General features: G+C 32.7%; 1 long non-coding RNA gene across 5 annotated transcripts; it reads right to left on the bottom strand.

The window, feature by feature from the left end:
- Positions 1-6,735: 6,735 nt before the first annotated feature.
- Positions 6,736-14,361, bottom strand: LOC111392364. Of its 5 annotated transcripts, none has more exons than XR_002702253.1 (6): positions 14,185-14,361; positions 13,009-13,055; positions 8,902-10,655; positions 8,714-8,821; positions 7,165-7,330; positions 6,736-7,077 (listed from the first exon to the last, which is right to left on the bottom strand). It is a non-coding gene; the product is annotated as an uncharacterized LOC111392364 (long non-coding RNA). The 5 variants fall into 5 exon arrangements; XR_002702252.1 differs by having other exon boundaries at positions 8,714-8,801; XR_002702254.1 differs by having other exon boundaries at positions 8,714-8,986; positions 9,169-10,655.
- Between the last annotated feature and the right edge of the window lie 12 nt (positions 14,362-14,373).

Below are 14,373 nucleotides of genomic sequence, written 5' to 3'. Positions count from 1 at the left end.
CAGTCAAAGGACTATAGGATTCTTTGGACTACAAGATGGTGTATTCCAAAATTGTAATTAGCCAAGTGCAAAAGATTCAAGTCTTGTTGCACGACATCCATGCCAAGAAAATAGAATTGAGTGAATCATTCCAAGTGGCTGCCATTATTGAGAAACTCCCTCCTATGTGAAGAGATTTCAAAAATTACCTCAAGTACAAATGTAAGGAAATAAACTTGGAAAAATTGATTGTGCGCTTGAAGATTGAAGAAGACAATCGAAAAATCAAACAAAGGACGGTTGATCAAGATGGTGCAATTTTTTTTGAAATGGAACCAAAGGTAACAAACAATAAACGAAAGGCTCCTAATTATGCATCACGAAGAGACAATTCCAAGAAAGCTAAGAAGTTCAAAGAGAATTGTTACAACTGTGACAAGGCTGGACATTGTTTAAGTGAATGTCAAAAACCAAAGAAGAATGCACAAGCCCACATGATTGCAAATAACACTCTATTCGATGGACTGCAAGAAATGAGTTTATCTGCAGAAGTGTCCGAATGTAACATGATTGAAAATACTAGAGATTGGTGGATTGACACCGGCGCTACCCGCCACGTGTGTGCGAACAAGGAGATGTTCTCCAACTATCAAGAATTGAATGTGGAACAACTATACATAGGAAATTCTGCAAGTTCCAAAGTTGAAGGACAATGCAAAGTCACTTTGAAGATGACATCCGAGAAGAACTCGTCCTCAACAATGTCCTACATGTTCCGGATATAAGAAAGAATTTAGTGTCTGGATCTCTATTTAGGAAAAATGGTTTTAAACTTATATTTGTATCCGATAAATTTGTGTTGTCTAAGAATGAGATGTATGTAGGGAAATGATACATGTGTGATAGAATGTTCAAGTTGAAAATTCTTACAATTGCACCGAAACAAGTCGTTATGAATAAAACTATAAATTCTGTTTACTTGCTTGAGCCTTCATGTTTGTGGCATAGTCGATCAAGACATGTGAATTACAAATCGTTGCGCAAACTAATGAATCAAAGTTTAATTCCGGTTCATAAAATCAATCCTAATCATAAATGTGAAATATGTGTTGAAGCAAAATTGGCTAAAACACCGTTCCATTCAATACAAAAGAACACAACCCCTCTTGAATTAATCCATAGCGATATATGCAATCTAAATTTTGTACAAACTCAAGGTGGTAAGAAATATTTTGTGACATTTATTAATGATTGTACAAAGTTTTGTTATGTCTTTCTTTTGAGAAGTAAAGACGAAGCCTTAGATGCATTTAAAACCTATAAGGCTGAAATTGAAACACAACTTGAAAAACGAATAAAAAATATTCGTAGTGATAGAGGAGGTGAATATGGGGCAACGTTTGAAGACTTTTGTTCTGAACATGGAATTGTTCATCAAACAACGGCACCTTACTCTCCTCAATCAAATGGTGTTGCATAATGCAAAAATCGAACACTTAAAGAAATGATGAATGTTATGTTAATAAGTTCGAATTTACCACAGAACATGTGGGGGGAGGCTATTTTAACGGTAAATAGTCTTCTTAACAAAATACTTCTTAAGAAAATGGAAGAAACACCATATGAACTATGGAAATGCCATCCTCCATCTTACCAATACTTAAAAGTGTGGGGGTGTTTGGCTAAGGTTGAGGTACCTAAGCTTAAACAAGTGAAAATCGGTCTTAAAACGATATATTGCATATTTATTAGATACGCCAATAATAGTAGTGCATATCGATTTCTTGTACACAAATTCGAAATGCAAGACGTACACGAAGGGACCATAATTGAATCAAGGAATGCGACATTCTTTGAAAATATTTTTCCTTACAAAGATAAGAAAAATACGAGTTTTAACAAGAGAACATATTAAACACCAATGGAATTTCAAATGAGGAAGAACCAAGGCGTAGTAAAAGGGCTAGAACTTCCAAAACGTTTGACTCAGATTTTCTAACCTATATGGTAAAGGATGATCCAAAGACTTTCGATTGAGCAATGTCTACACCGAAAGCACCGCATTGGAAAGAAGCTATCAATAATGAGATAGATTCTATAATACAAAACCATACATGGAAGTTGGTTGATTTACCTCCTAGTAACAAGCCTTTAGAATGCAAATGGATATTCAAAAAGAAATTGAAAACTGACGGATCCATAGATAAATATAAGGTTAGATTGGTTGTTAAATGATATAGGCAAAAAAAAAAGGACTTGATTTCCTTGATACCTACTCACCTGTGACTAGAATCACGTCGATAAGATTGTTAATTGCGATTGCGATAATACACAATCTTGAGATTCATTAAATTGATGTAAAAACAGCATTCCTAAACGATGAGTTAGAAGAGGAGATTTACATGAAGCAACCTGAAGGGTTCGTTTCTCCTAACTAAAAATACAAAGTGTGTAACCTTGTTAAATTCTTGTATGGATTAAAACAGGCTCCTAAACAATGGCACCAAAAGTTTGACAAAACAACGTTGTCAAATGGATTCAAGATCAACGAATGTGACAAATGTGTATTTATTAAACAAACACCGTATGCCTATGTAATTGTATGTCTATATGTGGACGACATGTTAATAAGGGGCAATAGCCACAAAATGTTGCCTAACACCAAAAAGATGCTAACAAAGCATTTTGATATGAAAGATATGAGTGTGACACATGTAATTCTAGGGATTAAAATCTCTAGAACGCAGGATGAAATTGTACTTTCACAATCTCACCACATAGAAAAAGTATTTAAGAAGTTTGACGTGTTTGAGGAAAGTCCTGCGAGAACTCCTCTTGATCCGAGTATGCACTTAGCCAAGAATAGGGGAGAAAGCATATCACAACTAAGGTATTCACAAATAATTGGTAGTCTTATGTATATTACGAACTGCACTCGATCGGGTATTGCTTCTGCGATGAATAAATTTAGTAGATTTACAAACAATCCAAACCGTGATCGTTAGAAGGCTTTGACGAGGGTTCTAAGGTACTTGCAGTATACCTTAACCTATGGATTACACTTCACAAGATATCCAGCGGTACTAGAAGGATATTGTGATGCGAATTGAATATCCAATATGAAGGATTCCAAATCCACTAGTGGTTATGTATTCACTATTGGTGGAACTGCTGTATCATGAAAATCAACAAAGCAAACGTGCATAGATCGATCAACGATGGAATATGAGTTTATTGCTTTGGACAAAACTAGAGAAGAAGCATAATGGCTTCGAAATTTCTTAGAAGATATTCCATGTTTGCCCAAGTCAGTACCTGCGATAAGTATACATTGTGATAGTCAATCAGCAATTGGAAGGGCTCGAAGCAGCATGTATAATGGTAAGTCTATACATATTCATCGTAGACACAACATCATTGAGCAACTGATCTCAAATGGCGTTATCTCTATAAATTATGTAAAACCAAAGGAGAATATTGTGGATCCACTTACGAAAAGTTTGCCTATAGATCAAATGTGTTGCCTATCAAGAGGAATGGAATTAAAGCCTACTACGTAAGAGTTTTTGCAATGGTAACCCTACCTTACTGACTGGAGATCCCAAGATCTTGGTTCAAAGAGACAACTACGTTGCGAAAATTTCATGAAGCACTTAGGAAATTAGAATTCCTAACTCATTCCTATGATACTAAAGTGCTTTCTGCAGAGTGAATAGAGGCTAAGATTATCTTTTAATGATTCATATATCTTGATTAAGTGAAGTGGAGTAGGGCAGAATACTCTTAATAGGAGGTCATCGATGTAAGTGTGAAGTAGAGTCGTTTTGATAAGAATTGTTTAAGGTTTGAATTCTCTAAACACTTATGAAACCAAGAAGGCTTCAGGGTCAAAATGAACCAAGTCATGAGAATTAAGTACAGAATAGAGAAGATATTTGTGTGAGTACTGTTGTCTTGACTTACACCAAAAGCTGAGTGGTTCAAGACCTATGGTTCATCAATTAGCCGAGTAAGTCCGATAGTATTTCACTAAGGGAGGTTCAAGGCCAGAAGCCACCATCCCTGATGCAGTATTTTTTCGCACCCTCTCTACATTGCATTATATCATCGCATTTGCATATACATACCCAAATTTTTATTTATATGGGGGATTGTAGGAATTGGTTCAAATTATTAACCAAAAATTGGAAAATGAAAAGGTGTGTAAAAGTGACAAATGAGAAGGTGTAACTACGTGTCAATTTTGACCAAATATTAGGACTTGATCCAATGGTCAAATTACAAAAATAAATAGATCAATTTATTCTACTCGTCGAGTAGATCGTCGTGGTATATTTGGAATTTCGAAACCAATTCCGGATGATTAAGAAATTGCGGACCAAAGTTGAAAGAAATGAAGTGTTGCAACTTTTCGAAAGGTGCAGGTTTTGGCCAAGTGTTGCAACTTTTTTGAAAGGATACATGTTTTGGCCCACACTACTTTATTTGCACCTTTTCTATATCTATAAATAAAATCCTATGGATATGATTTTGGGTACACCAATTACATTGAGCATTCATTCTCTTCTTACAATTCTCTTCTTTCTAATTCCATAGCATTTCATACATATCCTTTGTAGAGGGAAAATTCTGTCAAAAGTTCATCGGTTTCTTGTAGTTTGAAGTGCTACTACCACAAGTTGTGAATCCATTGTATCTTGGGAGACAAGTGTCATTCACCGTGAGCACCGTAGCAGGGCAATTTGTCTTAAAGAAAGATATAACGTCTCACCTTGGATTATTCTCTATTTCTACTCCTTCTTAATCCTTGTTTTGTGTAATCTTTATACCGAAACTTTGTCCAAATTTTCATTCATATAAATTGTGTTTTGATCATGCTCTTGCGAGTTAAAACTGATCAAACAAATATATCAAAAAATCAACCCTTACATAAGCCTTTTTTATAAGTCGTCTCCAACAGTAATCACAGATTCACAATATCTTCATCATTTTTTTTGATTGGGCAGAGTATTGAATAGTAACTTACATACTCACAATTCCTAGAGTTCGAAAGAAATTTGTTCGTCATTTATAAATAATATTTCAGTCGGGAATAGGGAAAAAATAGGGCTTTTCGAGATTGAAGATCCTATTTTTTTGGGCATGATCTTGAAATTTACAAAGCATCGATTTCAGCTCACTCCAACGAATATAGTGGATTCTGGTATTCATACTCACCTAATAGGAATAATTTTTAGTTGAATCTTATTTCATTCGTAGTAATTCGTAGAGGAATGTCTCTTATGAAAAAAACAATAACTTGCAAATGTTACTACCATTATACTAAAAATTGAGAGTGGATTACCAATTGAGAGTATTTGATTGTGACATGCATTTTGCTTAATTTGAATTTTCAATTCATAGTTTTATCTAATTCTGCTAAAAATGAATTTTGATGAAAATATAGATGTTGTGTCTATGATAATTTTTACATTATAAATTGGATAGCGGATTTATAATGTTTCCAATTTATAATGTGTGATTAGTACCCAACATATTTATTTACTTTGCGAATGTATATACCAACAACAATCTAACGTGTGCATTCAGTCTGCAAAATTGGTTTATTTATTACTTTTTTGTGACCAATAGACTTATTTGTACTCATTTGGAGGGGAAAATATAATCAATTCGTGACTTCAGTCTGTTCATTACTTTTCGTAACCAATAGACATACTAGCACTTATTTCGTGTACTCGTTGTGTAGAATATATTAAATATGTTACTTCAATTTATTCGCTACTTATATATTTAGTCCGTGACCTAAATTTATTCACTACTTATATATCTAGTTCGTGACCTCTAAAAATTGACTTCTACGTGGCATCTTTTTGGTGAATNACACTATTTGCAACAAAGATTAAGATGTCCACATTTCAAATTGTGACTTGAGTACAAATACATAAAAGGTCTCAATTTAAAAACCATGCTATTTGACCAAAGTATTTAACAATCTTACAACCACATTGCTGATTGTGACCTGTTTTCCATGGAATATAAGATCTATAAATGTGACTTGTCGCTTGTTATTAAAGTAGAATGTTTACTATGTTTTGTATAGTTTATACCTGCAAATTGCGGCCTTATATCAATGCTTAATGAGAGCTCTAACTCTATTCTATAACTAACAATAAAACTTGTAACCTGAGACATGTGACCAGTAAACAATGACATGTAAGCAATGCACATTAACCTGTGACATAATTTTGAATGTAAAATGTGAACATAAATCATTGACCTGTGACCATTGCATATGGACCTATGGCTTGGACCAATGCACTTTGAATTGTGATCAGTGACATAAATTAAAATATAAAATCTAAACATAAATCAATGAACTGTGACCAGTGCATACTGACTTGTGTACATTAATATGTGACCTTAAAATGTGATGTGACTTGTGAGCATTGGCATATGAGCAATGCACATTGACTTGTGACATAAATTAGAATGTAAAATGTTGACATAAATCAGTGATCTATGACTATTGTATATGACCTGTGCTCATTATACTTGTGACATAAATTAGAATGCAAAGTGTGAACATAAATCAGTTAATTGTGATCAGTGCACATTGACATGTGACCTTAAATCATAATGTAAAATGTGACATGTGACCAGAGACTTGTGACGTCATGTGGCACGTGATCTATGGCAAATAACAATTAAAATCACACATGTACCAATGACAAATAACACTGCTGAAAAGCAAATACCTTCAAAATGAATAAAATTTCATCATCAACATTAACAAACTAAAACGGTTGTATTACTCATATTGAACATAGATCCAATCGTAGACATTATAAAAAAAAATTAAACAAGAAAACTGATGTTGAATTGAAAATACAGTAACCTATTTGGAAACAATTTATCTATATGATGTTATCTCCTTTCTTCTTACCCTACTTTGTGACCTGCCTGATTTGCCGATGTTTAGACAGCAGTGAAGCTATATCCAACCTAGCTCTATTAGCATCAAATGTCATCGGCATACTTGAAATACCATCAGAAAGTAAGTATTCCGCATATTTAATCATGAAGATTCCACAATCAAGGCTGACGAAAGTCACAAAGCTTTATATTAGGAATGAACTGTAAATTAAATCCCATGTTTGTAGTTGAAATTTTTGGTCACAAACTTACCCATTTTGTTGATGTGGAATGCCATCAACAATGAATACCTTCAACTCCATTAAATTATCATCCCAATATCGGACGTGCTCTTCCAGATACCTAAAACATTCATCTTGTGCAGGATAAATTTGACGAATGGTTCGATCACGGTAAGAACCATGTTCTCCCTATAGCTCTTCACAAATCAGACACAACAAACTAGGTCACAATCTCACAAGTTCATTCGTCACGATCACAATCACATAGATATAGGTGACAGTCAAAATATGTGATGCATCATTTACATGTTTAGTTATGTGCTATTTAAGATAATTATGTTTACATAATTCAAGAAACCATGATTTAATTGAATATGAATCTCAAGAACAATCAAACAACCCAATTGATACAAATTGAAGTGCCTAATAGCTGACTGCATCATCCACCAACTTCAAAACTCATCATATTCACACTCCGAAAGAAAATGATAATCCAACTTCCCTTTTGCAAACAAAAATATGCTTGCACAACCGATATCATTTAAATAACCTAGATTTCGGATAAAACCCACCCTCTGGACATTTTCATAATATTGTGAAAGAATTTTCTCCATTTTTTTTGTTCGTCTTTGACCAAGAGAATAAACAATAACTGATACATCTCTGTTGAGAGAGAGAGAGAGAGAGAGAGAGAGAGAGAGAGATTCAATTAATTAAATATGACTAGTCCACACATGTTATATGTGACTTCACGCACCTTTTATTGGTCAACGGTGGGTGACGAGCGACGAAAAGTGGAGATGAGGGGCGGAGGTGTGAATAATCTGAATCTAATTTTTTGGGTTTCCTTTAATCAATGCAAAACATGTAAGAAAATATGAGAGAGGGGGCTAAACCAAGTTCTCTGAGCAAAGAATTGCAACTATTACTCGTAAAATCCCTCCAAAAATGCCAAGCCATTAGAATTTCACTCTGCACTTGTCTGTAAACAAAAATAAGAAAAACTTCTATAGCTTATAAGTGTGATTGGTCTTGCGTGGATGTTCAGTGATCGAAGAATGTGCAATTGTTCTACCTCAATGTCGGTGTCAATTTGGGAGAAGATTGAAAAATGGATTTGATTTTCTCACTCTAATAAGTCTGTGATTTTGCAAACTTTTAAAATGGTAAATAATATTTAAATCTGGAATCAATTAAATCTTTATTTTATAATTTAGTTTTATATATGTTAACACACACACATACATATTGTTTGCTCGTGCAATGCACGGGCTTTGTTGTTTTTAAAGTAATGTTAACGTGTTAAATATAAATGCTTCAAATTCTCAAATTTCGAGGTTTTGGCATTTGTGCTTGTGCCACAAAATTTCAAGATTTTAACAATGAACATCTAATAAACAACATGCTTGAAAAACCAATATCATCGCAAAATACTGGCATCATAGAATTGAAAAACTATCCTTAATTCAAAAAAGATAAAGTGTAAATGCAAAATAAATAGGTATACTTAAGTTGAATGGCGACATACATCATCAAGATTTGGTCTCTCGGAATATGTAAATGTTGAAATATTAACATACCATTGTCCATGGTGTTGCATGCTCCATTTCCAAATTTTGATTCAGTATGACCAAGGATGATTCTCGAAAGAGTGTGGTCCTCCAAGTTCTGTAGTTGGACAATAAAGCCTAAACAATATGAAAACTTGGACTAACATGTGCAAGAACAAAATTGGATATCAATGTCAATAGAGGCTATATATTCTTACCATGAACTCCATGATCTTTACCATTGTAATGGCATGCATAAACAACCGCATGGGTGGACAATTTACCTAGTCCATCAGGACACCACTATTCGGAAAATAAGACAGAAAATATAGAACAAATTTGAGGAATTCGAGGAAGATACATAAAATATAGCATAAGAAATTAGAAACGTAAGTGGATAAGAAAACAACTATAATACAATAATTAGATGTGTAGTGAAAAAGCATTTGTCCCAATGTTTAACAGGAACCTGAAACATTACCAACCTCTTATCTATCATGTTTCTTACTTCGCTTAAAGTCAATGTTAGAGTATGAACTACAGATTCATCAGCCTTATGGTCAAATGTTGTAGTGGTTTCAAGACCTTGTATGTTGAAGCCATGACCAAGTTGAGTTTGTGCATAGCAGCAAATTTTTTGCATTTTATAGGTCAATGACAACCATTTTTGTTGTTGTACATCAATGCCATGTCCCTTCATGGCAGGTACAAACATTCCCACTATGACATATGCAGTGTGGTGCGAAATCGTACTCATGCATTGACTCGGGCCTGTAAAATAGAAAATATAAAAATTAAAATTAAATTCCAATTACATTCGAAATCAATAAACCTGCTAGTTCAACTATGCAAGTGTAGTAGCTCAATGTCAATTGTACCTCTCGTCTAAAGTACAACCACTATAGAGCCATTAATCCTTTTATTTTTACTCTTTGCCGTAGAGTAATACTGCTATGAGCCATCAACTCTCAATTTTTGTATCGTAGTATCTAAGCAATGGGTCAAACACGTGACACATATAATCATAGTATATTGATTAAAATGATACCTGGAAATAGGTTCAACAATGCCAATGAGGAAGTTATAGGCTTGTTTGTACACGGGAAAAAGTTTTGAGAAAAATTTGACCATCAGCACAAGCCCACAACGAATGATTGACATGATGAGGTTTAAGTTTCATTTTTGAAAAATCTTCCTTTTCTCTTAGCCTTAAAAACAAGTCCAAATCATTCAATTCACTTGATTCTTCCAATCCAGAAACAAAAATTAATTTGTAAAAATCCAGAGTTCAATAAAAATAATTTATTGTAAATACTCATGAATATCATTGTTGTCTAGGAAATGAAAAGCATCGTCTTCAGCATAAGAAGCCCTATACTCCTCCTAAAGTTCAACTGAATCAAAAATCAAAATTATTTGGTGGAAAAACAAATCTATAAAAAAAAAAAATTCGCAGAGAACCTTTGTAAAGTTGAGAGAGAAGAAGAAAGGATAAACCAAGAAAAAGAAGAGAAATAAACGAAGTTAAAGAAGAGAAATAATTAAAATATTGTGAAATTAACATAAGTAAACAATAAAAGTAATGGCTTCAGAATTTCATTAAAGAAGCTCATATCATCGTCAAACTCAACTAAAAATTGCAGATTTCGATCCTTGGACCAATTTATTTCTCTCACTCTCTCTCTCTCTAAAAAGCAAGTACCATTAAAGGGTGAAATGAGAAAATATAAGAAAAAGCATAGGGAATTTTTTAAACCATTCTTTAAAACTTGTGACATGAAACTATTATAAGAGAAAAAGAAATAGTTTACATGTAGACTTGCCACATATAAAGGGGTCTGTAATTGCAGCCATTGTTGCTCTGATGCTCGAATTTTAAGGTTACCTAAACACTCAGCAGCGTTTGCATCCCACAGTCGAACTTTGTATCTAAACTTATACTTGAAGAACTTCACTATGGAGTGGATGGAATCTAACCAGCAGAGGACCAAGCAACAATGACGCATTAAATGATTTCATAAAGTTGAAGCTAAATAAAGCAACGAAAACATCCAATTATCTAATACATGGAAAATCTATTGTTAAAGGCAGATGTTAAGCAGCAATAGGATCCTAACACTATGCAAAATGTTTTCAGCAGAATACTAAGGTACTTATTCTAAAAATGTACGTATGAGAAATGGTTTGGATGTAAGTAAACATGAGCCACATATTTGCATAGTTTTATTTCAAATATGTTTGTGATTTTTAAATAGTACATTAACCTTGAATCTTCAATGAATGCATTAAAAATAGCATCAGGAACTAGAGTGGTAACTAAAGGTATTATGTAACCATTCAGGAATTTTGCAGAATAAGAAATATATGGCAAATGGCTGAGCAATTCTTAAGAATACTAAAAAATATATATATACGGCAGCAATTAAATAATTACATGTTAAGTAGGGGAAGACGATGTACAATTACTTTTCGATGGTAAAATACCTGAATATTATTAAAAGTTTAAAGAAGAAAAATGTTGATTTTAATTAACTTTTTTCTCCAAACATGTTTAAAATAACTTTTTTTTAATTTGTAAAAAAATAATATAAATTAGTTTGAAAGCAACCAAAAAAATGCTGAAGTGGCCTAGATAAAATGGATAAAATATCATCATAATTAAAAAATCCATATGCAATACAATCTTTAAAAATAAAAAAATAATAATTAAAAATGTTTTAAATAATTGTTTTGCACCACAATCTTTACAATAAATGCATGTCAGTAATACATATGCAATACACAGTACATTTAATTGGTCAGAACTTCAGATAAATAAATGGACTAATAAAAATATGTAAGCATAAAAGATAGAGGAAAGATGAAGCTATTTATTAGTAGAGGAACAGAGTGTAGAAATCTTAGGAAAATTATTAATAGTAGAGGAGACAAGAAGCAAGTTACTTGTAGCCAACCTAAAGGATTATTTCTAGCAAAATCCCATAATTTATTTGGGCAGTTTATCAGAGTATAGGCATGCCATCTAATTGGAGAATTCTAAGAAATAATATCTCTAAGTTCATTAAACTGCCAAGATTTGAGAAGTTCTCATTGAACTAATATATGCATAAATTAAGAACATCAAAAATTGCTCTATGCATCTTACTTAACTCAACTATCAACATGCCAAACTATGCTTAGACTGGTTCAAAAATTATTCCCTGGTGTAACAAAAGGCACCAAAATCCTCTAGCCACCTCTATGTAAAATTCTATCATCTTTTTCTCTATGCTCATCCTATAAATTGCCTAACCCTCTTCTCGTAGGAGAGAGAGAGTGCAAATCCAACTTCTCCTTAGCATTCAAAATAACTAATTTATATTTTCCAAGGTATTTACATGTGAATATAAAGAAATCTCACGAAATTATTTTTAAAAAAATGATAATTTATGAAAATTCAATAAAATTGCAACAAATTATATTCGATCATTTAAATAATATCTATTTTAAAAATTAAGGGTAGTTATTTTTCTAGGTTATTCGTTTAACTACTCTAAAAAGAACTAACGTAATTAAACAAAAAAATTTCAAACAACACATATAATTTGGGTTCAAAAAATTTAGAATTATTTTATAATGGAAGCCTTCATTTTTCTTTCGAAGTTGATTGATGATTGGTCATATAAATTTCAAATCATGAAGACAACACTTACCAGTATCAAGCTAAACATGCCTAAAAATACTCGATGATAATTATGTCCAAATGTTATCTAAGCATGAAAATTGCTATAATTTGAATTTTTGAATTAACAATGTGATTGTGATTTGCTACCAGTAAACAATGTGATATGCTAAGACAACTCTTCTTAGAATACTTAATCAATGAATTTCACCATTCTTCATTGATGCTGCTGAGATTACTTTATAATGAAGCATTTTTGTAATTTAAACTGCGACGAAAGAAAAGAGAGCTCACCATTCTTATTTTTCTATTACTAATTTTTCTGTCAATATTCTTGCTTCATAATGATCAAATATAGGAAAGGTATAGATTAGAAATATTTATAATTTCCAAATTTCCAAATTGCTAGTTGTTTATCAAATTTGGAAAATCATACAATTACCACTTTGTTAGATACCAATTTTACTGCAAGCATATAATGAGTACAAATTTCACCTGGCTGTAATTTATATCAAAAGTTATATATCTAAAATTCGAAAAACTGGAAATGGGGAAACCCCAATTCATATACTTATAAACCACCCCACCACCTCTCACCACCAAGAGAAAAAGCAAAAAGACAACCCAATCAAAAAGCCATAACACGCTGGGAATCTCAATGTACCTGCACATCTTTAACTTGCATCTACTGTACGAGTTCAGTGAAAATACCTACAGCAAGTAGAATAATGTAGAAAGTTTTAGACACCGTCACAAAGAAACCACACTGTATCTAAGCCGTTATAGAGAAATGCAAGAATAAACTATATGGAAAAACCAAAATTCTAAAATCCTTAAAATGAAGCTAAAGAATTTTGAAAAGAACAGAACAGCTTAAAAAAGTGGTGTCATCATAATGTTTAACATCTTAAGGGCACCGATGAGTCAGCGGTCTAATACAAATAACTGCTGCAGAAAGATCTAGGAGTGGAACTTGAAAACAAACTGAAGGTTCGAAAATTCCATTACCAACTAGAAGAGGGACTTCTAGGTACAGAGAAGGGTAAAGAATATACTTTTCAAGATTGACTTGAGCGTGATAATATTAAGAAAAACCTTTTGAGTTTCCGCCTCAACCTTTTAGTTTCCGCCTCAAGTCACATCTCACATGAGATTTTCATTCAAATGCCTCTAAGTTTATGCTTTTAGTGTCATTTGAGTATATTAAGTTAAGGCTTGACTTAATCTATTCCCAGAGGCTACTAACCAACCAACAAAAATTTCAGAACCCCTTTCCTTTTCTCAAGGTGGCTAAAGAAAAACCAGCAACCGGAAGTTACTAAGATACAAGGTACTGCAAAAAATTGATCTTGGTCAGGAAGTTTGTGATTCTTGATGTACAAGAGAACTCATACCAAAAAATATAATAAAATTAAAACACAATGTACACTAACATAAAAATAAGCCCAACACTATAAATTCTCAACCAAACAACACCAAACAAAAAAATTAAAATCTGATATGTATGACTAAAAAAAAAAATTAAATGTAATCCCCCTAAAAAAAACAATGGACTCAACTCAGATAGTAAAGAAAGAGACGTCAATTCTATCGATTATAACCCTAAACTAAAAAATATATTTAACATGATCAATTCCAGTCCTAAATAAGTGTTAAAAAAAAATTCAAAGTATATGACAAACAACACAAAGACACAATTTCTCTTCATATAATTCACAATTTTGAGGAACAATCCTAAAAAAAAATCCGCACAAACAGATAATAAAGCAAGTTTGGAACAAATAGTTCAATGCCCTAAACCAACCCAACTACAAAAAGAAAAACTATAAGAAGAACATACTTGAAGTCGAGACTCTTAAATTTCCTGTAAAAACGTCCTCGATTTGTTGTAGATTTTCACCAAGGTTGAAGACAAACAACAATAAAAAACGAACGCTTAACTATATAGAATTGAAGAAATTGGAGGAAGCATACGTTGACAACGGGTGAGGTTTCTAACTGCAAGTGTAAATATCAACTTTATGGGAAT

The sequence above is a fragment of the Olea europaea genome, unplaced genomic scaffold (genome assembly GCF_002742605.1).
Source record: "Olea europaea var. sylvestris unplaced genomic scaffold, O_europaea_v1 scaffold922, whole genome shotgun sequence".
NCBI classification, from domain to species: domain Eukaryota; kingdom Viridiplantae; phylum Streptophyta; class Magnoliopsida; order Lamiales; family Oleaceae; genus Olea; species Olea europaea.
This window is presented reverse-complemented; position numbering and strand designations above follow the sequence as displayed.